Source organism: Sciurus carolinensis, unplaced genomic scaffold (genome assembly GCF_902686445.1).
Source record: "Sciurus carolinensis unplaced genomic scaffold, mSciCar1.2, whole genome shotgun sequence".
NCBI lineage: Eukaryota > Metazoa > Chordata > Mammalia > Rodentia > Sciuridae > Sciurus > Sciurus carolinensis.
The window spans coordinates 239,382-264,912 of record NW_025920144.1 but is presented as its reverse complement, the minus strand read 5'-3'; positions in this window follow the sequence as shown (position 1 = coordinate 264,912).

The following is a 25,531-nucleotide window of genomic DNA, read 5'->3' as shown; positions in this document are numbered from 1 at the left end:
AAGTTTATTCGGGCTCACGGTTTCTGAGGTTCAGTCCGTGGTCGGCGGACACCAGAGCTCTGGGCCTGAGTGAGGCAGAACGTTGGTGGTGGAAGGGCCTGGTGGAGGAGAAGAGCTCCGTTCATGACGGCCAGGAAGCAGAGAGCAAGCTCTGGTCACCTGGAGGCCCCCAGTGACCCTCCTCTTCCAGCCACACCTGCCAGTCTGCAGTTATACCCAGCTAGTCCACCATGGGTTAATCTCTTGACCAGATTAGTGCAAACAGGTTGCCTTGGACATAGGGCCCAGCAAGACTTCTGTTCCTCCTGTCCATCCATCTTCCCACCCTCAGGCCAATGACTGTCCAGCCACCTCCAGCACTAACCACCATTGCAGGCCACCCCCAGATGGAGGATCTCGTCACCCAGGCAGCTGGGTGGCACCAGGAGGGCCTCTGCCAGTTGCCAAGGCGGCCAGATTACAGTGTCTCCAGCAGGGAGACTCGCTTGGCAGCCCCAGGGACTCTTGCCTTCTTGGAGTTCCTATAAACCTTCAAGATGTCTGTGGTGGCCACAAGAGTGAGCCTTGCAGACCCCCAGGGACAAGGAGGTCACTCTCCAAGGGCTCCAGCTGCTGCTGGGACAGTCGCTGCTTGTTGGACTCTGCAGGCTGGTCCCGCAGTGACTGGGGAGGAGGGACAGGAGGCAGCCTGTTCCCCGGTGCCAGCAGGGCTCCTCTGGGGTCTGTGAGGGTCTTGCAGCTCCTTCCTTGGACCACTCGGCAGTGCAGGCTGCGTCTGCCTCTGCCCACCCGTCCTGTCGGGTCAGGGTCGAGAGCCCCTGTCCTGGTTTCTGCCAGCCTTTCCCGCTCCTTCCCATTTTCTTCTCACACTGGCATTTCCCGCCTGGCCCTGCATCACCCAGGACCTGGAGGAACACACACGCACCAGCACGGTGTCCCACAGGGTGTTCAGAAATTTTGGAAGATTCACAGCAGCTGGGGCAGAAGCCACAAAACAGGGACCGGGACTCGGGGGTTATGTGGATCCTTCCCAGTTCCTAGTTGCCATTTTTCCCAACAAGTCCGTTCCCTCCAGATTTCTTCAGGTGAGAGGGACCTAGAGGAAGCTTGGTCACATGACCTGAATGCTGGGGATGCCTTGCTGGCCCGCTCCACCACTCTGGTCTTCACCTTCCTCACCTGTGAGCTGACTGCGGGCCCCCCCCCCCTGCTCTCGGGGTTGTTAGGAGCATCAGATAAGAGCAGGTGGACTTGGTGCATTGGCTGGCAGACAGGAGGCTCTCCGGCCAAGCTGATGGCTCCAGGTTCCGACTCTTTACCCACAGCCCCTTCGGCAGGCTGCTCCGTTTCTTTCTGAAGTTACTAAAGGGCTGGGCCCGAAAATCAAAGTCTTTTGAGTTTCCAGACGCTTCCAATCCCCCCAGCCACTTGCTGGGGTTGAGGAGGCTGAGGTGCCAGTCCCGATCACGCGACTGCTTCTCAGAGGAATCCTGAGCCTTGGTTTGCTCATCTGTGAAATGGGGACTTAGGTATATTCCCCAAGGTTTTTGGAGATCAGAGGTCAGCAGGGAACAGCTGCTTCTGCTGTGGCTGCCGCCGTCCGTAATCGCTGTCAGAATGTAACGGAACTCTGACTCCCGCACCGTGCTGACTCCACGGACTGAGAGGAGAGTTTGGGAGTGGCTGTCTCAGCTAAATGAGGGCAAGCCGACACACAGGGGGTCAAGTGTCTGGTTCGTCCTCCCCATCTCCTGCGCTGACACCCAGCGGGTAACCCCACCTAGCTTCAGCGTCTCCTCTAAGGACCCTTCCTCCAGGTCTCACCCTCCTTATCTGTAAAATGGGAACACCTTGCTCATTCCAAGCCCCGAGGCTGCCCGTTCCTCAGAGATGCCCAGGTGGGGTTAAAGAACGGGAGTGGGCAGCTGGAGAATGCACCAGCCATTTGCAAACTCAGAATTCTCCCAGCGAATGGCCACTGTGACTGATTTGGCTTAAGGAGGCCGCTGAGCCTTGAATGATCAGATGTCTTTCACGGCTGGAGACAGGATAGTCCTTCAAAGAAGCTAGGAGTTATTTCGTCTTTATTTTGAACTCAGCACCCCTGGATCGATTTCTTCTAATCTGGGTATGTGCTGATTTGCACTGGAAGGAAAGAGCACGTGTGCTGGGGTCTCTCTTGATCTCAGATCTCCAAGCTCCTCTGAGGACCGATGTGTTGGCCCTGCCAGGTTCAAAGTCTGCCTGGGGCCAGAGGACTCCAGAGACCAAAAGAAGACCGGGAACTGGGGATCTGAGTGACAGTGAGCAGCCACTGAAAGCTCGTTGGTGCCTGACGAGCATTGTTGGTGTGGGCTGTTCCCTAGGGACCCGTTCCCTGGGCGCTCTCTGCCAGCTCTGAGGTCAGTCACATGGTCCCAGCTGTCCATCTGCACAAGCGAGAAGACTGGACCCAGGAAGGCGCAGGTGTCAGCAAGGATGTTCTGCCAGCTTCCCCCACGCCCCTGGGGCCTTGGGTGGGTGAGTTTCTACCCCTGATCCTGGGATGAACATGCTGGGTGTGGGTCTGGCCCAGAATCCACTCAGCAAAGACTTGCTTTTAACTGGTGTCCAAGTTCACCAGCTTGGACATTCCAAAGCTCGTGGCCTGAAACACTCTCCTGACCACGCCCAGCTGAAATGAAGCTTTCCTGCTGCCCCTTGGCACCCTGTGTGTTGAAGCCAGGTCTTCAATGAGCCCTGGACGTGCAGGTGTTAGAAGGTGGGTCCCTGGCTGGGTGGCCATCAGGAGGTTGCAGAAACTGTTGGAGGAGGTAGGTCACTGGGGATGCATCTGAAGGGAGTTCTGAGATCCTGCCCCCCCCTTTCTGTTCCCCCTTTGCTTCTGGATCCCATGTGCTGAGCTGCTCTGTTCCACCACGTCCTTCTGCCATAATGTCCTGCCTCATCATGAACCCAGAAATGGAAGCCAGTGATCCGGATGGGAGTCTCTAAACCCTGAGTCCCTAGACCTGTCCTGCATGAAGTTGGTGGCTTAAGTTTCCTCCCAGGGATGCAAAGGCAGCAGGCTGTATTTCTGTGCCCCAGCATTAGGTAGTACTGGGATAGAGCACTGTTGTTTCTGATGTGAAAATTTAGCTGCCTTACTACCCTGTGGGCTTTCTGAGGGGAGGAAGCACATCTCTCTTTTGTTCAGGAAATATCCATGGGCCGAGAAGCTGTGCCAGGTTTTCTCCTCATGAATCATTGTGGGTTCTATGAATTGGGAAAAGTGGCCTTTCCCAGCAGAGTAATCCAATGAGACTCATCAATAGCAATTAGACAAGCTTGGCATCTTCTGCTCACCCATCTGAATCCTTCTGGAACATCTCAATGGACATTGCCTTCACCAAGTTGATTTTCACAAGGTCTTAAAACTATATCCAGGTATCAGGTCAGAATAGAAGATTTGTCTGTTCGCTTCAGGAATCAAGGGTCTCACATTGTTACTATTCTTGCTTCATTTGGCTTTTTTCTTCTGTTTCCTTGGTTACTTCTTTTGATCAAAGTTGTGCTCACGTCTGGATGAGACAAAGGGCAGACTGTTAGTTCCCCATTTTCTATCCTTTCCCCATCACTTCTTGAGAAGAAGGTCCATGTTTTGTTCACAGCAGCACTAAGTCCAGCCAGACCCAGGTTGCAGATCCTAACAACTCTTCCAGTTTTCCAGTTTTCCCTTATGGCTGGGATAGTATGTGACCTAGTCCTGTCTAAAAGGTTTGTTACAAGACATTCTGGGGGAACATTTATTCTCTTGAACATACTGCAACACTTTCCCCTTCTTCTTTTTCCTATCTTGAATTTAGATATGATGGCTGGAGCTACAGCAGCTGTTTTGTCAAAACCTCCTTCAAGACGTAGTTGAGGGTCTGGGGTTGTGGCTCAGTGGTAGGGCGCTTGCCTAGTACATATGAGGCCCTGGTTTTGATCCTCAGCACCACCTAAAAGTAAATAAATAAAATAAAGGTATTGTGTGTCCACCTACAACTAAAAAAAATATTAAAAAATAAAAAGATGTAGTTGAGGTGCTGAATCAGAACCTTCAGCTGATCATCTGCAGAATTTGTGTTGTGGAAGATAAAAGAATTCCTATCAAATTAAGGCACTGCAGTGAGACTTCCTATACTTGAAGCTGGATGTATTACTAATGGATAAAAGGACATTTCCAAACCTCTCTCTCAAATGCAAACTATAGTCCTGATGTTTATTGGCATTTTACTGACCCAGATCTCTTTCCCTCAAAGACTTGAGGACCTTTTATTCTGTGCCAGGTGCAATATTGCTGTGCCCATTTAACAGATGATAATGCAAGGGGGTGAAGAGCCGAGATCCACCGTGCAAATTTTCAAAGTGGACCCCAGGGCCCTGAGGCACACACCGTGCCTTCCATCCCGGGACCACATGCTGTCCCTGGTTGGCAGAGCACACCGTTCACATACCGTAGGAGGATGAAAGGCCCAACTCCATGCTGCCAGAACCTCAGACAGTGGTTCCAGCGAGTCTGGAGGCCCGAAACCAGCACTTAAGACTTGCATGCTGTTCTTCTGGCTTGGAGATTCCTGTCACAGCTTTGAGATTCTGGAATTCATCGCACAGAGGTGTCCGACTGCGTGCAGGGGCGTGTCCGCAGGGGAGCTACCTGTGCCGGCACTGAGGTGGCGTCCTGAGACCTGTGGTGTGCACACCACCGTGCTCGGCCAGGGACATGGGACCCATCAAAACGCCCTGGAGGGGAGGCTGGGAAGGAAGGCATAGTGGGAGATGTCAAGGCACTTTTCCTCCCCAGGGAAACCACCACGTCATCATTTCCAAACGTGGGGTACAGCCGCGCCTTCTCTAAGGAAGAGGCAGCCTTCTGATCCGCCCACGAGGACGACATTTTCCTGTCTGCAGCATCTTTTCACTGAGTCAGACCCCTTCTAACTCCGTTTTGTTGGCTAAAAATATCTTGGTCCAAACATAATCCCAACATCAGAAGACATTTTATTTTCAGATTTGTGATTTCCTTTTTTTTTTTCCCCCCTAAAGACTTTATTTGTGTCCTAGTTCAGTAAAGATGACTCTGCAATGGTTCTTCCCTGGACGCTTTCTGTCATTGCTCTTCTCTTTTGTACTATTTCTAGAAGTTCCCTGTCCCCTAGAGTCAATTAAAAAAAATAGGTAATACTTCTGTAGCCTTTACCATCTGCTAGGCACATGTAGGAACTCGCTTAGGTTCCACAATACCATAAGGGATAACTACTATTCTTTAGCCCCATGTTACAGAACAGAAAACTGAGCACAGAGAGGTTAACCAACTTACCTAAGGGCATTCAGCAAGCCAGTGGCAAGGTGAGCAGTCTGCAGCTGATGAGAAGCATTTGGTAACAATAGCCAGCACTTGCAAGCACCTTCCTTAATCACCTCCATAACCTGTGGGATGCTAATGATTATTTCCACTGTTTCACAGATGAGGGACTTGAGGCTGAGCCGCCTCCCTGATCGGGTCCCTGATTTAATAAAACGCAGACACTTTTCAGCAGGAACGCCCTCTGCCCTCCATGTGCCCTGCTTGCTTGGCCACTGCTGCTCACTGCCCTCTCTGCAGACCCTTCCTCAGCCCCTCCATCATCTGAATTAGATGCTTCCAGCTCCATTCCTTCATCACCCCAAACTACAACAGCCGGCTTCCTTCTCTGTCTCCCCCACCAACCCCGCAGCTCATTAGACAGCACACATTTTTAGAAACACAAGTATTAGAAACACCAAAAACTACAAAAAAGAAAAAATAAGTAAAATAAAACCACCCTGCATTCCTGGAGATAGCTAGGTGTCTCTGTTTTGTATTTCTAGATGCAGATGTATTCTAGATTGATACAACTCAGACAACATGGGCCTTAGGTCGTAAGCGTGCGATTCAGTGGCGTTCAGGGCCCAGATGATCTGGCACGACCCCCCCTGGAGTTTCTTAATTACACCAAACAGAAATCTGCATGCATTACGTCAGGGAGGATGGAATTAGGTCATCAGCAGGAGGACAGATGGAGCTTGAGAGCATCCTGCTAAGTGAAAGGAGACCTGCTCAGAAAGTCACGGGTTGTATGTTTTCTCTCATCTGTAGAAGCAAGAGAGGGAAAAGGGAAGAGAAGGTGGCAGCAGATCTCCCGAAAATCAAAGGGAGCTTGGTGGAGGGAAGGGACCAGGGGCAGGAAGGAGCAGTACCATCGCCTTCCATTGTCCCGTGCGTGCACGTACAGACCTGAAGGGGCGGGCCCACCACAACCTACCACTGCACTGCACCGATACAAATAAGGAAAAAAGAAAGAAAAGAAACCTGTATCCTTTCAACAGGACCCCATCCTCAGGAACCACCGTTCTGTTTTCTGACACTGAACTTGCCCAGAGTTCATTAAAGTGGGACCCTAAAACATCTGTTCCGTGTGTCTGCCGTCTTTCACTCACCGTGACATTTTCCAGCTTGGCCCGTGTCCTTGTGCCCATTGGAATTCTCTTCCCATCTGCGGCTGAGGGATGCAGCCCACCGTGTGGAGACCCTGCTCCATCCATCTGCTTCTCAGCTGCGAGCACGGGGGTCGTCTCGCCCTTTGGCTGCTGGGAATCATACTGGGAGGTCCTGCTTTCGGTCCCTTTGGGTAAATTCCCAGGAGTGGCATTGTTGATGGGCATGGTCATCTCAGGCTTAGCTTTTTGAGGAACCACCCTGGCTACCCGCGGTGGCTGCGCCATCAGACGTTCTCACCAGGGTTGCAGAGGGTCCATACCCTCAGTGACACCTGTCATTACGGGACTTTTGAATACGGCCATCCTGACAGCCTCTGGGCTGTTCCTAATGGCCAGAGCTGCTGGTCCCCTCCTGAGCTTCGCTCCTGTAATAGGAGGTCTCGGTAGAAACACAGAGATGTCTGGTCGAGCCCTCTGTACCCCGATTTCAAACATGATTTAAAAAATCGAAGTATAATTTAAATAGCAAATGTAGCCATTTTAGCAAACCATGTGATGACAAAGGCGGACGGGCCGGTATACCACCCGGAGAGTATTCATGGCCGCTCCCGCCGTGGTGACATGCTCCATCTGCACCCGGCCCTCTCCCCGAATGCATTAATCACATTGCTTCTGGAAGGACACTCTCGCTGGGTTTAGGACCGACCCTGACCCACTGCGATCGCATCTCTGTCTGTGTGTTGGGTGGTGCTGGGTGGAACCCAGGAACTGGTGCTTGCTAGGTAGCTGCGCTACTGTGGGGCCACACCCTCAGCTGCACCCGCCCCTGGGTCCATGCTTTCTTTCGTCTGCAGAGGTTCTATTTCCAAACAAGTCACACTCATGGGTACCAGAGGTGAGGACTGGGACACATCAATTTGGAGGACACACTTCAACCTACTTCATAGCTTCATAATCAACATACAGAACAGTTCTTACCATGAACACCCTAATTCCTCTTTTCTTTCAATGCAAAAAAAAAAAATCACAATGGAGCCTCCATCTCCTTACCACTGTATAACCTTCCTCAGGCTCATAATGAAGGATCACTTGCACCTTTTGCATGTCTATAAATTCAGATCAAAGTGTCCATCATCATTTAAAATAAATGCACAGTAGAGACGTCAGTTTCCTGAAGGACCCACACCTATTGGGTTCGACTGGGCCGCTCAGCACAGAGGAGGGGCCTGATGCCTGTCTGGGCAGCAAGTAAGCAGAGGCCCAGCCTCTGTGGCCTGGGAAGGTGCTGCTGGGCTGGGCTCTCAGCCTGGCAGCGCCACGTGCCGTGTCCAGCGCGGCATCCTCCAGGGCGAGTTCCTCTCCTCACCGTCTGAAAATCTCCAGTGACTTTGAAGTCAGCTGCCTGGAGGGTCTGCAATATGCCGTCCCCCCACGGGGGCTCTCCCGTTGGGGTTTCCCTGTGGGGTGGAGGGACAGGTCAACTCTCTCCAGGTTTTATAAGCGGATAGAACAGGGCTGTCAAGTGCTCTTTATGGGAGAAGAAACAGGAAGATGGTTTGTTTTGCAGACAGCGGGTTATTGGGTAATTACATTTTTATAGAGCTGTTGTGGGACAAATCACGGCCCTGCTGTCCCCTTTGATGCTAAAAGGCAGACGGCTCCATAAAGATCAGAACAAGGGAAGGTGAAAGGGGTCAGGGACAGAGCTGCCCTGTGGGGTCAGCTTCTGCCTGGAAGTCCTCCCCACCAGGTGGCCCTTGCGAGAAATGCCCTCCTATTGCTCTTGCTGTGTGTGTGTGTGTGTGTGTGTGTGTGTGTGTGTGTGTGTGTGCGCGCCCTCGCGCGCGGGGCAGAGTCACGTTCATGCCATCTCTCCCGCCTCTTTCTGACTGCAGGCAGAGAAAAGGATGCAGCAAAAGGAATTCACATCAGGCCAACCCCAGGGCGCGGCAGACCCGCTCACTCGCTCGTTCACTTACTCACTTACTCATCCATTCACTCACTCACTCATCCATTAATTCACTCACTCACTCATCCATTCACTCACTCACTCATCCATTCATTCACTCACTCGCTTGCTCACTCACTCATACATTCATTCACTCACTCGCTCACTCACTCACTCATCCATTCATTCACTCACTCACTTATTCACTCACTCATTCATCCATTCACTAACTCACTCATCCATTCATTCACTCACTCACTCACTCATTCACTCACTCACTCACTCATCCATTCATTCACTCACTCACTCATCCATTCATTCACTCACTCACTCATTCACTCTTTCACTCACTCACTCATTCACTCACTCACTGATCTATTCATTCACTCACTCACTCACTCACTCCTCCATTCATTCATTCACTCACTCACTCATTCACTCACTCACTCATCCATTCATTCACTCACTCACTCACTCATCCATTCATTCACTCACTCACTCACTCATTCACTCTTTCACTCACTCATTCACTCACTCACTCTTTCACTCACTTACTCATCCATTCATTCACTCACTCACTCACTCACTCACTCACTCACTCACTCATTCGTTTATCCATCCTGTCCTCAGGCATGCATTGAGGTATGTGGACACTTGCTTAAGAGTCTGAGCTGCCTTTGCCTCCTTTCCCTGAGGGTCCCTGTATTCGTACATTTGGTGCCTATGAGTTGAAGGCCTACTATGTGTCCTGCACTCTGGCTGTGATGCTAAAGACCGCAGAAGAGATGGAGAAGACGATCAATAGAGAACGGCGCCTGGGTAGAACTCAGGCATAGTCAGCACTGAACCAGGCACGATTTGGGAGGGCTGGGCCCAAAGGAGCCCACGCGAGGAGCATAGCTGGTGGGACACAGGGGCAAGTGAGCCAGGGCTTGATAGACAGAAGGAGCTGCCCAGGCCGAGGGCTGGTGGTGCTGGAGACTCTGGTGGGGAGAGAACGTTCTAGACCAAGGGAGAAAACTCCATCCAGGCCCCTTGGAACAGGAGAGCATGAAGCTTTTAAGAAGCTGTCCAAGCCAGTGTGGTGCTGGGGAAGCCCAGCCTGGACGCTCTGCCTGGAGCCCTTCCCCTGGCTCCATTTCAGAGACGACCTTCCTTTGCAAAAGCAGAAAGGGCTGCTGGGCTATCACCTCCCCAGCCAGAAATTCAGAGAGAAGTCCTGTGGGGCACGAGTTTGGGGAAACCAGTGTCATGGTGCAGAGAGCACCTCCTAATCCTCCTCTTTCTTTGGGCTCTGGAAGGTTCTGGGAAGTTGTTCATTGCTATTCCTTTTCCTGGGAGGTTTGGACCAGGGCCGAGGGTCTGGGTTTCTACAGGTCCCGCCTGGAGACCAGTGTTTGTTTCAGACACTGTTTCAAGATGGCCACGTCTTCAGGAAGCCCCTTCCCCACCTCCCATGCTGACTTCTTGTGGAGACAGGCACCTTAGTAAATGATTATTTATTTGGCCCTCAGCCCCTTCCTTGTATGTTGGGTTTCCTGTTGCAACCTCAAGCCAGAATCTGAGGCTTCTTTCTTAAAGGGCCCTCTGCAACTCTGTGCTGCTTACTCTGTGAGCTGGGGACCCCCTGAGACAGCTTTCCCCTGGGGAGCTTTCTTTCCCTCCTCTTACTGTGTGAGATAGAGGCTCTCCAAAGCAGAGCTTGCTGGGACTGAGGGGGTCCCCAGTTCCAGTGGTGCACGCTCAGGTCCATGGGGCTGGATGCCAGGCAGCAGAGGCCCAGGACGAGGCATTGACAGTGGTGGAGGAAGTCGGCCCAGAGCTGGGCTTCGGACTGACCCGCACACCTCAGCTGTCTTGGTGCTGAGCAGAGGCCGCAGCCCTCACCGAGGTGGGGGCCAGGTTCGGGGGCCCAGGAGTGGTTAGGCTCTGACACCTCGGAGCTCCTCGCTGCTGCGATTGCTTTCTCTGTGCCCACTGCCTGGAATGTCCCTCCCTTTCTGCTCCTGGGACATCTCCACTCAAGAAGAGGGCAAAACATTGGGCAGCCTGGAGGCAGGGCTGAGCTTGGTGAATCCTGGGTTGGGGGCTACAGACGGGCCAGGGGTGAGCCGGCGGGCAGGTTTGAGACACAGTGACAGGGTCTGGTTTAAGCTTTGAAGGGACACTTGCTGCAGAGATGGCTGTCACTCCTTCCTGTCATGCTCACTGTGCTGAAGGCGGTTCTGTCTTGGTTGGATTTCATAGATGCCAAAACGGAAGCACAGAGAGCTTAGGTAATTTGCTCAGTGTCCCACGGTGAGCAAGGGGCTGAGCTGGGATCCCATCCCAGTTGCTCCCACTCAGGCGCCTGGCTTCCAGGAAACCTCCCCTGGGCTTTCCAGGGCTGGGTGAAGAGCCCCTACCTGCCAACTTCACTTTCCTGGGCCTGAGTTTTGCAAAATGGGTCGGAGAGCCCCAAGCTTGCCTTATTCCAGGGACAGCACTCTTGGAAAAACCCAGTGAGATTAATTGCAAAGTGTGTGTATACTCATGCAATTAGAAAAAATGTAGCTCCTATTTATTGAGCACCCATGGGGAGGAAATCCCTGCTTTGCATTTTGTTCAATGCCTGTGACTTGTGTGCTACTGTTACCTCAATGAACCTGGCTCAGAGGCAATGGTCCAAAATTTGGAATGAATTCATACAAAGGATCTCATTGGATTTTTAAATTTTTCTCACTAAGTCTTCCAAAATTTCAGATTTCTCCTCTCTAACAGACATACTATCTACTTTCTACAGAGGTAGTGAGAATGCCCTGCAGTCACCTGGGTCCCCTCCTAGGGAGTGATCAGTTACCTGGTTCTTACCCATTCTTCTAGATACTGCATGCAAATAATGCATGCAAATAACTTAGCTAGTATCCGATATTTGTAATGCAATGGCCGTCATCCGATGCTCTCTTGCTCTTTTCACTTCACCATGTGACTTGAAGGTGATTTCATCATAACACGGGTGGGACCACTTTGTCCTTATTAAATAGCTACATAGCATTCTATTGTGTGACTCTTTCAAGATCTTATTTATTTTTTGTTATTAACCAGAGCTGCAGTGTATTTTATTGTATGCATGTCTCTGGGCACATCCGTGAGGATCGTGTTTAGGTAAATACTCTAAAGAGGACTTGCTGGGTCAGGTTATACGTACATTTAAAATTTTGATTGGCATTGACAAATTACACATCAAAGAGATTGTACTCGTTTTTATCTTCCAAGTGCATGAGAGTGCTTATTTGTCTCCAAGCTTGCCAATGTGGTATGTCGTATATATACCTAAGAGAGAGAAGAATAGTCCTGCTAATAATTTCTATAATAGCGGCTAGAAATGAACTACATGCCTTGTTGGTGAGAAAGTGAATTAAAAAGTGTATTATTTGTAAATAATGGGACATAAGGTGTTGGTCAAAAAGCAGAGGTGGGAAAGAACATACTATGGCCTTCCATGAAACTGGCTACTGACATGCACCCTGCCAGTAGCCCTATTGGGTACGTCTTTGGTGCCCACCAGCTGCAGCCCAGGGTGCCATCTCCTTTGTAGGTTGGAAGTACCAGGGGGTTAACACCCCTGCCAAGCAGTTCTGCCCCTTTGACTGACATCCGGCTCCCTCACTGCCTGGGGAGATGACTCTGGAGTGTGTCCCCCTCAGCAGGTCGAGCTCTGGTTGTCCACGGTGATGACTGGCTTGATAAGGCATATCTATAAAAAAAAAAAGTAACGAAATTCACAAAGGTGAACTCCTTTAGGCATAGAGTGAATTCACGGGGCTGTGCATCCACTAACTCTATTTCCAGAACATTTTCCCGATTCCAAAGACAACCCATATCCATGAAGCTGTCGCTTCCCACACCCTGGGCTTTTATTGGTTGGCTCTACTTCCTCGTCTCATTTCTTCACCTCCTCTAAAATCTACTTGCTGGAGAATCCTTGTCCCAAGTCAGTGGTTGGAGCAACCCACATAAAATGACTTGGCAATGTCATATGAGGTTACAAAAAAAAAAAAAAATCCCAAGATGTTGCATGCAACCTGACATCCCCAGTTATTAAATTAGGAAACTAAAGTAAATAGCAATTCTAGGAATTTTAGGAATAGCATTTTTTAGGAATCCATCTTAGGTGTGGCAATACCGTGGGGAACATACAAGCAAGGTCGATGACCTTGAGATCCGGGAGAGTGGTTACTCGAGGCTGGAGGAGAGGAAATGAGCTGAGGGGGCCGCGGATTGAGGTGAGGCATTTCAGGGCCTGGGGTTTTGCTGTGGTGGTGTGGAGCTCCCATAGCTCATGACATTATTTTAAAAATGACTAATAGGATTATGAAATAGAAGCACGGTTGAAAGAGAAGGTTGTGTCAAATGCCTTCCCTGGAGCCTGCTTTTCCAGTTCTGTGGTAAGGGTGAGCCGAACCCTCAGCTCTACTGTTTCTGCTTCTTGTTCTCGCTTTCTACTTGGTACTGTGAATTCCTTGCACTTCTCTAGGCTAATTAGTAAAGGGGCATTTCCTGTTGGAGAATTATAATAATGTTTCCAACTTTAAAAAAATTGTATCCAGTTCTATGCAAATAATCAATGCAGACTGAGTCCGGAGAATCGAAGTTAGCAGGGGACACTACTTACATTTTCTATAGTAATGAAACGCTGGAGAAAGAGGATTTTAAGGGATGTGTTTTACGTTGCATTGACTTGAGGAGGAATTTAATACACTCTTCCTTCCTCTTCCCTAAAGGTCATAATGCAAATGCCCATAAATAGGGAATAAGATACGTGACTGACCGTCACTCTTCCTGGCTGGTATACCGCCACTCAATCAAATTTGATAGACATGTTAATAAGCAAAGGTGTTCATGATTCACTATTCACTATTCACTATTAAAGAAGCAGGTTGAAGGACATGTTTTATTTGATTGTATTTTAAAGAAAAATTTTTATATAAAATAAGATATAATCTATTATGTATGCCCTGTATAATTACATATATGTTATCTATGTATATAATTATATAATAAATAATTATACGTGAGCAACCACATTTTATCTATTCATGAATATAGATTATTACATACTTCTCTGCTTAGAAAAAGATTTGAAAATAACTTACTTGGGATTGTTAACAGTGCTTTTTCTCTGTAATAGAAACATGAAAAATTTCTTTGTTGTGCCTACCTATGAAGATATTAGAAATAACATATTACTTAAATATATATAATGACAGGGAGTTCTTACCCATATAGTTACTGTGTTGCTTGTTTGGGTTATTGTTATATTTTTATTTGTGTGGTTACTTTGTTGCTATGGTTTCTGTTGTTATTATTTTTTTGTTTTGTTTTGTTTTGTTTTGGGGTACCAGAGATTGAACCCAGGGGTGCTCTACCACTGAGTCACATCCCTAGCCCTATTTTGTATTTTGTTTAGAGACAGGATCTCACTGAGTTGCTTAGAACCTTGCTTTTGCTGAGGCTGACTTTGAACTCATGATCCTCCTGCCTCAGCCTCCTGAGCTACTGTGATTACAGGTGTACACCATGGTGCCCGGCTGTTGCTGTTATTATACTTTTTACTTGTGTGATGACCTTGTTGCTATGGTGGTTATTGTTGTTATTGTTGTTGTTATTATCTTTTGCTTGTGGGGTTACCTTGTTGCTATGGTTATTTTTGATATTGTTATTATTATTTACTTGTGTGGTTACCTTGTTGCTATGGTGGTAGTTGTTATTATTGTTGTTATTATCATTATTTTTATTATTTACTTGTGCGATAATGGTGCTGCCCTCTGCCCAATGCCCTCCGCTGTTCTTGCTCAGTCCACCACTGAATGAACCCTCTGTGTCTTTTGAATCAAGTTGCTTCCTTATTACAGAATCCACATTTTACCACCAATGACTTTTCTTCTCCATCTTAAAAGCTCTTTGAAAAGCATCTTTTCTCCTTTGAACTTGCTGCTTCTTTCCACTTGCCTGACCAAGTCCGGGTCCTGTGGTCTAAAGTTGCTCTTGCTATTACCACTGTTTTTTAAGACCAGTTGCTATGAAATCCGGTGTTCATCTGTGACATAGATAAATGCTTGCAGCCTGGCTGGCCCGTCTCTGCGACAATGTGAGGGTTCTGGGAAATTTTGCCTGGGGAGAGATTGTCTACCTCTGACATTTGAAAACCCAGAGATGTAGCAGCTTTACAAAACTAAAAGCATGAGTAGCAACAACAGAAGAAAATGAAAATAAGTCTGTGTTTTGGGCTAAGGGCTCCTTCTCTCCTACCTCATTTTGGTGAATGTTTTTTTTTTTTTTCTTCATAAGTCCCTTGGAAAACTGTTTTCCTTCTGACTCAACTTAGGGACTAGGGCTTTTCCAACAACTGAAACACTGAGAAAATTCAGTACAACTGTATTCATTTTTGTTTTGAATGCCCTTTGGGAAATTTTCCTGCTGTGGACCAGGAGTTTGGGGTATCTTATCAAGAGCCAGGTGTTCCTTGGTGCTGAGAAAAATTGATTTATAAATAAAATGTGTTTTTAGGACCCTTGATCAGGACATGCTAGGTATGCAAATTTCTCTCCCCGTTTTCAAAGTTCTTTGTCTACTCTAGACCATAGGAATATTTGTGTGTTTTTCTGGAAAAACTCTTCATTGATTTATTCTATTTTTTTTCTGGTCTAAGAATTGGAACAGAAAGGCCATTTTTGTGCATGAAGAAGTGTGTGTTTTTCATTTCCTGATGTTGTATTTCTTTGATCACGTCTTCCACTGTTGACATCTGGAGAAAGACCCCAGGAGGGTTGTTATAAGCAGCTACACGTTTTTGATCTGGTTCGTATATAATTCTTTGCCTTGGACACTCGCGGCACTACCTGTGTTAGGGTCTTGCCAAAAATAAATCCACCCTGATCCTGCCAAGTATTTTCATCCAACTGGAATTTGTGGGAATCCCAGGGGACAGAGGAACCTGTAAAACGTCACTATATAGATCTGGCGGCCGATGGCGAGCAGAGGGATGCTCTCCAGAATGTCCCCATCCTGGTCCTGGAACCTGCAAGCGCTGGCTCTCATGGCATTCAAGTGGCCAGGGAATCAAAGCTGCCAGTCGGCTGACCCCAATATGGGAGGTTTCTCCAGGATCATCTGGATGCTCCCACATCACCACAAGGCCAATGAAGGACACAGGACAGTGGATAAAGAATGAGGCGGGGTGAAGAAGACGTGCTGCCCGTTGCTGACTTTGAAGACTGAGCAGGGCAGGAGACAAGTGACCTCTAGGAACTTCCCTAGAGCTTCCAGAAAGGAGCACAGCCTCACCTTGATTCAAGCCCACCCAGCCCTGTGTCTGACTTCCGCTGTCCAGAGCTAGAAGATGACCAATGGGTGCTGTGCACGCCCCTGGTGTCCTGGGTCCATCTGCCTGAGGGTCCCTGTGTCTGCGGGGGCTGGTGGCTCAGTCAGCTGGTGAACGGGAGGCGCTCAGACTTCACACCCCAGGGGCAGCCTTGGGTCAAGGCTGGATGGGAGCTGGAGACCAGGACTCCCATTCACGTCCCTCGGTGCGGAGCTCCTGAGTGGTGGGCTGCACCGCGTCTCAGAGGTCCCCGATCTCAAGGATGGCTGCTGTTCTGTAGCCTGCGCTCCGCTGGCTCTGGGTCACGTGGCTTCCCCAGCAGGGTCATGGGGTCACCTGTCAGGACTCAGATCCTTCTCTCTACATCTCCTTCGGAAGAACTCAAACCGAGACCGAGGGACTCTGTAGTTTTAAAAGGACCCCACAGGCACGTCGATCAGCCTGTCACAACCTGGGGACCTTAACTTCATCCTGATGTAGAACAAACCCCTCCTGGGGTGGGGGACATTAATGACCCCAATAAGGAGAACCTGAACCCCGGAAAGCATGCTTGGTGACGTCAAGAGACGATAGTCAGGTTGCCAGCTGCGGGAGGATGCTGTGGTGACAACAAGGAGATCTCACCCTCTAGGGCCTTGTTTGGGGATGCTCCTAAGTCAGCTGATGAGGGACGTTTGAGATGTCCTTGAAAATAAAGAAAAAGTTGCATGTGTACTCTGTGGTTCCCTCCGTCACCTGTGAGGGGTCCTTTCTGAACCACAGACAGTACTGAGCTTTGCACGCGCACACACACACACACACACAGTCCTCTCCTATGCATATGCCATGGTTTAGATGTGAGGTGTCCCCCAAAAGCTCATGTGTGAGACAATGCAGGAAGGGTTGAAGGTGAAGTGATGGGGTTAGGAGAGCCCTAACCTGGTCAGTGAGTTCCTCCCCCACGGGGACTAACTGGGTGGTAATGGAAGGTGGGCAGGGTGTGGCTGGAGGGGCCCGGTGGTTGAAGGTGGGCTTCCGGGGTCTCTTGGATCCCTGGCGAGTGGAGTCTCTCTCTCTCTCTGCTTCCTGGTGCCACGGTCCCTGCTGCTTTCCCTTCCATCGTGGCCTCTGCCTCATCCCAGGCCCCGAGGAGTGGAGTTGGCCGTGGATGGACCGAGGCCTCTGAAACTGGGGGCCCCCCCAGATAAACTTCCTCCTCTGAAGTCACTCTTGTCAGGTCTTTTGGTCACAGTGGTGAAAACACGGACTAAAATGATATACATAAGGCTGATGAAGTTTAATCCATGAATCAGGCACAGTAAGAGATTAGGGTTTGACTCTGGCACGTCCCCCAAAGTCCCAGGTGCTGACGGCTTGTGCAGCGGTGCTCAGAGGTGGGGCTTGGGGCAGTGACGGATCGTGAGGGTTCAGTCTGGTCAGTGGATGGATCCTTTGACAGCTGAATGGGCTGATGGAGGAGGTGGCAGTGGAGCTGGGACCCAAGCCAAGGTCATGGGTCCTCAGGGACCTGGTCCCCACCCCCTTCCTCTCTCGCCTTCTCTCTCTGCTTCCTGTCCGCTGTGAGCTCGGCAGTTCCTCTGCCAAGCTCTTCTTCCACAGAGTCCGGCTTCATCTCAGGCTCAAAGCAATGGAGTCCACCTGCCCTGGACTGAGACCTCTGGAATCATGAACCAAGGTAAGTCTCTCCTCCGTTAAGTGGCTTACATTAGGTATTGGGGTCCCAGTGAGGAAAAGCTGACTGACGTCGACATCGACCACAATAACATAGAACAATTATAACGATACACTTCAGAGCTTATGGGAATGTTCCTTCTCTCTCAAAATACCTTCTGATCTCAGCTTGTGCGGCTTCATCTTGTGATGGTGTGAGATGATGCAGTGTGTGCGGGAGGAGATGAAGGGAGGATGACAGAGGCAGGGTCCTGGAGCAGAAGGCTACGCGTAAGGGCTGCTTGGATAAAAGCACTGTGACACTGTCGGTCTGGTGACCTAGTGGCTGCTGAATGACTAACAGGTAGGTAGCGTATACAGCATGGATATGCTGGACCAAGGGTGACTCACTCTCTAGAGGACGGAATGATACTTAGTCTTGGTACTCAGAGTATCATGCAATTTAAAACTTACGGTTTTTTTTATTTCTGGAATTTTCCATTGACTACTTTCAGGCTGTGACCGGGAAGCAAACCCGTGGATAAGGAACGACGACTATAGATGAGAGATGGACAGCTGTGAACTGAGGACCGTTGAAGCCAGGAGGTAAGCAGAGGACTCATCGCCCTATTTTCCCTACTTTTATGTATATTGAAAATTTCCAACCCTGGCTGATTTCAGGTGGCCACATGTGTGTGGGGCTAGGGCAAAGGCAGAACCAGGGTGTGTGACAGGGCCAGGAATTGGGAAGGAGGCCAATCCAGGGAGGGAAGCTCAGCCAGCAAAGGTGCAGAAGGGGAAACGGGCAGGAAGATCAGGCTGCGACTTTGAGGCTGTGCCAATCAGGGCTCTGCAAGAGCCAGAATGAATGGCATGAGGTGTGTGTGTGTGTGTGGTGTGTGCGCGCACGCGCGCGCATGGAGCCAGAGACTGACACTTATTTTTAAGAACTGGCTCATGAGGTCACGGAGCCTGGCAAGTGAACAGTGTGTTCTCCTGTATGGGAGCTAAAAAGTGGATGTCCCTAAGGCGGAGGGTAATGCCATGGATCTGGGAGCCTGAGAAGGCGGGGAGGGGACGGACAGAGGGCGGTTCATGGTCACAGGTGCAGCTGGGCAGGAGGAACGGCATCCAGTGTTCCGGAGCAGAGTCGGGTGACTGGGGTTGATGACAATTAATTGAATAACTCAGAATTCGCTAGGAGAGAGGATTTTGAATGTTCCCAAGGCACACATGGGTCTGGGCGACGGGTGAGCCAGGTGCCCTGATCATCACTGCAGTTGTGTCCATGCAGTGAACTGTCATGCCGTACCCCATAAATACATACGATCACTGTGTGTCAGTTAAGAGTTTAAAAAATATTAAAAAGGGATAAACAGAAGCCTCTGAGTCTATCATCTACTGTTCCCCGATCAACTCTTGTTTCTCAGAATAAAGCTCCGGAGGCTGATAAATCACAGTCTGCAGGGCAGGAGGCAGCATTCCCTCCTCCTCGGGGGACCTCAGTCATCTTTGCAAGCCCTTCAACTGATTGGACGAGGCCCACCCAAGTTATGGAGGGTAATCTGCTTTCGTCCAAGTCTAGTGATGGCAATGTTTACTCATCTTAAAAAAAAAACGTTTACTGAAAAGTTGGACCAATTATCTGGTGAGGATGGCCTCCACAAGTTGACATAAATGCCACCATCCTGGGGGCCACGGTGGGACTCCAGGGATGACGTGCTGAGAGTTTCAACAAGACGCTGGCTCTCCGGGGGAGAGGTGGCAGAATGCACGGCCCCAGGGGCAGCTCAGTGAGCAGACCCGGTGTCTAGCATGAGCACAGCAGGGTAGATAGTGGGAGCCTCACGGGAGGGAAAGCCGGAGGGGTCTGGGTCCGTCCTGCTGTAGCCGATCTGCGCCTGGGTTCCCGACTCTGTGCCGGGCTCTGGGGACAGGACAGTCAGCAAGCAGGTGTGCTCCCTGCCCCGCTCTCCTCCGTCCAGCGACCCTGCAGGGAGCAGGTGGAATGCTGGGCGGTTGATGGGCTCAGGGTGGTGAGGAATGAATACCGCAGGTGGACCAGGGAGGTCTCAGGGAAACCCCCAGCTAGGGACTCCACACTGCACCCCGAGGACAGGCGGGAATTTGGGTAAGAGAAGGAGAAGCCGCATCTCCGAACGGAGGGGAGGGCGGCCAGCAGTTCTCAGGGGCCAGGGAGTGCAGGCAGCCAAGGGCTGATATTTTGCATAGACTCTTCTTTTATAAACCAATAGTCATTCTTTATCATTTTTCTTGTATACAAATGGTACGTTCCTACACTGGTTTGCTAGAAAGCCAAGCAGACCTTCGTAGGGAGAAGCATTCCAGAACTCTCCAGCCTTTCTCAGGGTATCAGTAACAGGGCCTCTGAGGTTGAAATTAAGTATCACACAGGACTCTTAAGGGACTAGCAGGCTTCAAAATCAGAGAGCACCCTCGATGTGTAAGATGATCAACTAGCAAGACTGTGTCACATAGTAAAATAGAAGACAAATGGAAGGACAGCAAGGGTCTAGTCCCCACTCTGCCACTTACCAGCTGTGTAATCTTGGACAAGTTGCATAACTTCTCTGGGCCCTTAGCTTCTCTGATATTTTGTATCAGAAAAAAAAGTATGTGTGTGGGCGGGACTGCGCTGGGCAAGATCATTTCTAGTTTTAGGATTTTATGATTCTATGGGTTAGGGTGATGTGCAACAGGGAAAAATACACACCACCCACAGGTGACTCCTCCAACATCAGTATTTCGGTACTGGTTAGGCGTCTGCTACATGTTGATTGTGCCGTGCGCTGGGGAGTTAGTGGTGAGCAAGAGCCAGATGCTGCTCTCTAGGAACTAACAAACCAGAGATAAGATAATATTGCCAGATAGAACAAATGCACAATCGAGATCATGGCAGATGGTGATGAAGGCCATAAAGATAAACAGGATAGTGGAATGGGGGTGGGTTTCAATAAGAGAGTCGATGTAAGGAAGAGGCACAGAGCTGAGACTGCCTGATTAGAGGGACCTGGCTATGCAGAGAGCTGGGAGGATTCCAGACAGGCAGAATAGCAGGTGCAAAGGCCCTGGGGCAGCAGTGAGTTGGCTCATGTGTGAGGACAGAGAAGAGGCCAGGTGGATGGAGAAGGATCCCTGGGGTGGAAAGTGACTGGATATGAAGAGTGGGAAGTAGTTGCGACCAGAGTCCATGGGCCTCTTGGGGTTCACAGGACCCCTCTGGCGGCTCAGAGAAGGTGGAGTGTCAGAGCTGGAAGCAGGAGACTGGCGGGGAGGCTGCTGTAGTAGCGCAGGGGCCAGGTGACTTTGACGGGGTCAGGGGCACCCCAGCAGGTCCTGTCTTCTTTTCCTGGGTGACCAGTCATCACAATGGACACTTGCTCTCTCTGGGTTTTAGAGGTTCTGTGGCTGGCAGCAGAGTCACCGGAGAGGGGACCCGTCCCTGTCCCCTCTGGCCCGGAGAGGCTCCTGCGATCCCTGGCCTCCCTGGCTTGCAGTGGCCTCACTCCCGGCTGGGCCTCCATCTCATGCCTCCCCCTGGGTGAGGCCCTCTGCACCCTCCCCTCTGCTAGTGAGGTCCTGGTTGGGGAGCGGGCCTCCGTCTTGCCTGTCCTCGCTGAGGAGACTCCCGGGCGATGTCCTCGGCCTGCCAGCAGGAAGGGCCTTTCCCATGCCGTCCACACCCAGAAGCGAGGTGCTGGCGGGGCCTGGGACCCTGCAGCCCTGGGTAGGCCCAGTCCTTCCACAGGACGGACGCTGCCCCAGCACCACCTGCGTCGCCCCAGAGCCCACAGAGCCCCGCGGCCAGGCAGCCTCTGACCACGGCCTGCCCCTCACCTCCCGGCCGCTCTCTGCTGCTGAAGCCACAGACCCAGGATCCTCAGTCTGGCTCACAGGTGCTCTCACCTCCCTCCCTGCACAGAGGCTGAAGCAACGGCCTCAATGCAATGGGCTGAACATCTGTCTCCCAGGTTCACGGACTGAACCCCAGACGGATGGCTCCAGAAGTGGGGGGAGGGCTTGGGGATGCGCCTCCCAGGGGCCTCAGGAAGAGAGTCTCCTGCCACATGGGGAAGTCACCAGAGGGTGCGGTCCATGGGCTCGAAACAGGACCCTCGGACGCTGGGCCTGCCTTGATCTGGGCCTCCAGCCTCCAGCCTCCGGAACTGGGGGAGAGAGTCCCTGGGACTTTGCTCTGCAGCCTGAGCATGTGGAGCCAGCTCTGTCCTGCAGCACTGCCAGTGGCCAGGTTCTCTCCTCTCCTTTCTGTCTTAACCACTGCCCGGTCCCTCTGCCTTGATCGCGGTCCCCATCTCCACCATCATCAGCACAAACCCCACCCCCCGCACCTTCCCCAGGCCTCCATGCTGGGCACCCTGAGCCCTCCACTTCCCCCCAGCTCTCTTCCCCAACAACCCCGTCTGCCCCGAGAGGTAGAAGCCGAGTCTGTGTGACACACAGCGAGCCTCTCAGGCCCAGAGTCATCTCCTAGGGCTGCAGGGACTGAAATTCCACAATCCCATGGCCTAAAACAGCAGGCACGGCCTCTCCGCCATGCAGGAGGCCAGAGCCTGAAGGCAGGAGTTGGAGGCTGGATGCAGGGCCCGCCCGAACCCGGTGGGACGCCACATCCCCTTAGTTATTTCTGCAAAGACCGGGTTTCTGAATAAGGCCGCAGTCACAGGTCCCGGGGTTCAGGACTGGAACAGCTCACTTAGGGGGGACAAATCCAGCCCACGATGGAGCGGCTGCATTCATTCACTAAAGCTGTGACCCACCAACGGCTGCCCGTAGAAAGAGACCGCGTCACCAGGAAATGCCAGATCTGTGTGGCACATGTGAAGGGGAAGAGGAAAAAGGAACACACGGGATAATTAGGATGAAGACCCACAGAGACACCCACCCTCCGCCCCCGTCTTCCTGCCCAGGACTCCTCAGGGCTGGAGGGAGGAGAGACCCTGCAGAACCTGGGCAGCCACTCTGCCCCTGCGTCCACCCTTCCCCGTCCCCAGGGCCACTCTGTGGTGGGGCCCAGGCACCGTTTCCTTGGTCGCGAGCCACTGAGGTTAATTCTCTTGGTCCAGCCTCGCTGGCCTGTAAAGCCCAGATCTCAGGTGGTGGATTTCCCCCATCAAAGGGCAGTGTGTGTGGGGGCCGCCGCTGGAGCCTCGTAAACACGGCCGGGGACACACACAGGCACCCTCCCAGGGACGGCCAGTGGCTGTGACCCCTGTGAAGCCACCCCTGGGATTTACAGTGCGGTGTTAACGGGCCGTCTGATGCCGTCACCTCTGCCCCCGTGGTCCAGGGACAGCGCTGGCGGGGACAGAAGCTAATTCCCTGGATTAAAGCAGAAGGAGCCCCCAGCGTTTGGAAGTGTCAGGGACAGTTTCATGTCCCAGCCGAATGTCCCTCCCCAAACCAGCGCCTGCCAGGGGTGTTTTTCAAGCAGATGCCACACACAAGCTCCCGGAGGCAAGTGCCTTTCCCAAGTGCAGTCAGCTTCCTGTCCAGTTCAGATCCCTGTGTGCTTAACTACAGTTGTCCCCAGTCCAGTGTCCACAGGGGCCCACAGGGGTACTAAAGTCCACAGCCTCTCAAGTCCCTTGTGTATGATGGTGCAGGATTTGCATAGAATCCTGTGCTTTAAATTACCTCTAGATTACTTATAATATCTAATAAATGTGAATGCCATGCAAATAGTTGCACTGTCTCCTCCTCCTCCTCCTCTTCCTCCTCCTCCTCCTCCTCCTCCTCCTCCTCTTCCTCCTCTTCCTCCTCCTTCTTTGTACCAAGGATTGACCCAGGGGTGCTTAACCACTGAGCCACACCCCCAGCCCTATTTTGTATTTTATTTAGAGAGAGGGTCTCACTGAGTTGCTTAGGACCTTGCTGAGTTGCTGAGGCTGGCCTTGAACTGGCGATCCTCCTGCCTCAGCCTCCCGAGCCTCTGGGATAAGCGGCGTGGGCCACCGCGCCGGCTGTTGTACCATATTCTTTATGATGAGAAGAACGAATTCTGCCTGCGTTTGGTGGAGATGCAGGTTTCTTCACAGTGTTTTCCACCCGCAGTTGGTTGAGCACATGGATGTGGAACCCACGGACACGCAGGGCCGCCGGTTCCTCTTCCTGGCTCTGGGGCCTGGCACCTCTGTCCCTTCTCCCTGGAAAGCTCTTCCCTTCAAGCCTCTCAAGTTCTGCCTCGGATGTCACCCCTCCAGGGAGCCTCCTACCCCCACACCCAGGTACACTGCCCACCTTGCTACTGATTCTCAGGGTTCTCACTGTGCATCCCGAGCCTGGGTCCCTGCCAGCTTGGGGCTGAGTTGAGACCAGAACCTACCGTGGGCCCAACTGCACATTTATCACACAGAGCGGTCAGAACAAGTCCAGAGATTGTGAGGAGGACAGTGGGCAGCTTTCAGGGATAGAGTGGCCACGCTTGATCTTCATCCTGTTGGCCATCCACTTCCTCTTCCTGTGTCCCCTCCCATTTCTTAAGATAGGACCGAGAGCCAGCGTCATGATAAAGCACCATTACTTATTCATTTCTTTAGCAAACATTAATTCAGCTGGACAAATTCCAGGGGACCCTTCTTGCCCAGGAGACAATTCTTGTCCCCCCGGGTGGTCAGCTCATGGTGTGAACCCAGGACATTTCTTCTACGTGACCTTCGGAGGTGTCACCTCTGAAGCAGGTGTTGGGGGGAAGGGCTCTAGGACCCCAGCATGGGAGCACTTTGTGCCTTTCTGAGTCCCCAGAGGCACTTGCTCGCCTCGTGGCCTGAGCAGGGCATGATGGGGGAGACGGCTGGGGCCCTCCGCTCCCCTCCTCCCTGGCTGACAGTGCTGGCTCTTCTGAACCCGGGTGTAGCGGCCTTGCCCTGGTTCCTAGATGGATTTGGACTGGTCTGAGGCACTGTTGGGAGGGCTTTTGGGAAGTCCATCAGGATGAGTGACAGAGGGGGCTTCTGGGAAAGGATGGAGAGAGTTCAGTGCCTCCTGGGAGGAAAGGGCCAGTTCTGACCAGGGTCCCCAAGAGACTTTGGGAAGCACAAGTGTACAGACTCAGTGTGTCTCCCCCAAATTCCTCGGTAGAAGGCCCAACTTCCAGTGTGATGGTGCTCTGGGGCAGGACCTGTGGGGACGACCAGGTTTAGGTGAGGTCATGAGACCAGAAGCCCCCATGAGAGTCTTAGTGGCCTTCTAAGAAGGAAGGGACCCTGGAGCATCCTCTCCCTGCAGTGTGAGGACAGCAGGAAGATGGCCATCAGCAGCAGCCAGGAAGAGAGGTGGCAGAGGGGGACTGAATCAGTGGGCACTTTGGTTTGGACCCCAAGTCTGTGAGCTGAGGAGGGAAAGGTCCACTGTCGGAGCTTCCTGTCCACAGAGCAGCCTAAGCAGACCCAGGCAACACAGTGACCATGGAAATGGGACAAAGCCACCACAATGTCCTTCCACTGGTGATTGGATAAGCAAAGGGAGATGCCCCCACACAATGGAAGAGTGTGCTGGTAAGTAGAAGCGAGCTCTCCAGTCCGGAGAAGACAGGGAGACAGCCTGAGTGCAGATGGCCAGGTGGAGGAACCAGGCTACACACTCTGCCCCTCTGTGGCCTTCTGGAAAGGCAGCCCTAAGGGGGTAACCCTGCTAGCCTTGCGTTGCTGGCGCGAGACACCTGAGGAAAACAACTTGGAAGAGAGAAGACTTATGTTAGCTCACTGTTTCAGGGGTGCCAGTCTCTGACCGGCTGGCTCCATTGCTTGGACCAGAGGCAAGGAGAAACAAGACGGAAGATGCTCTGTTCATGGCAGCCAGGAAGCAGAGAGAGGAAGGGGCAAGGGACAGACGCAGTTCTCAGGGCCATTCTCAAAGACCCTCTTTCTCTAATCAGGTTCCAGCTCCTAAGATTCCACCACCTCCCAAGAATCCATTCAGCGATGCACCCCTCTGTGGAATTAATCCATTGATGAGGTCAGAGGCCTCTGATCCAAACACCCCCAAATCCCCACCTCCCGTCATGGCTGCGCTGGAGACCACGCCTGCAACCCATGAGTCTCTGGGGGAAC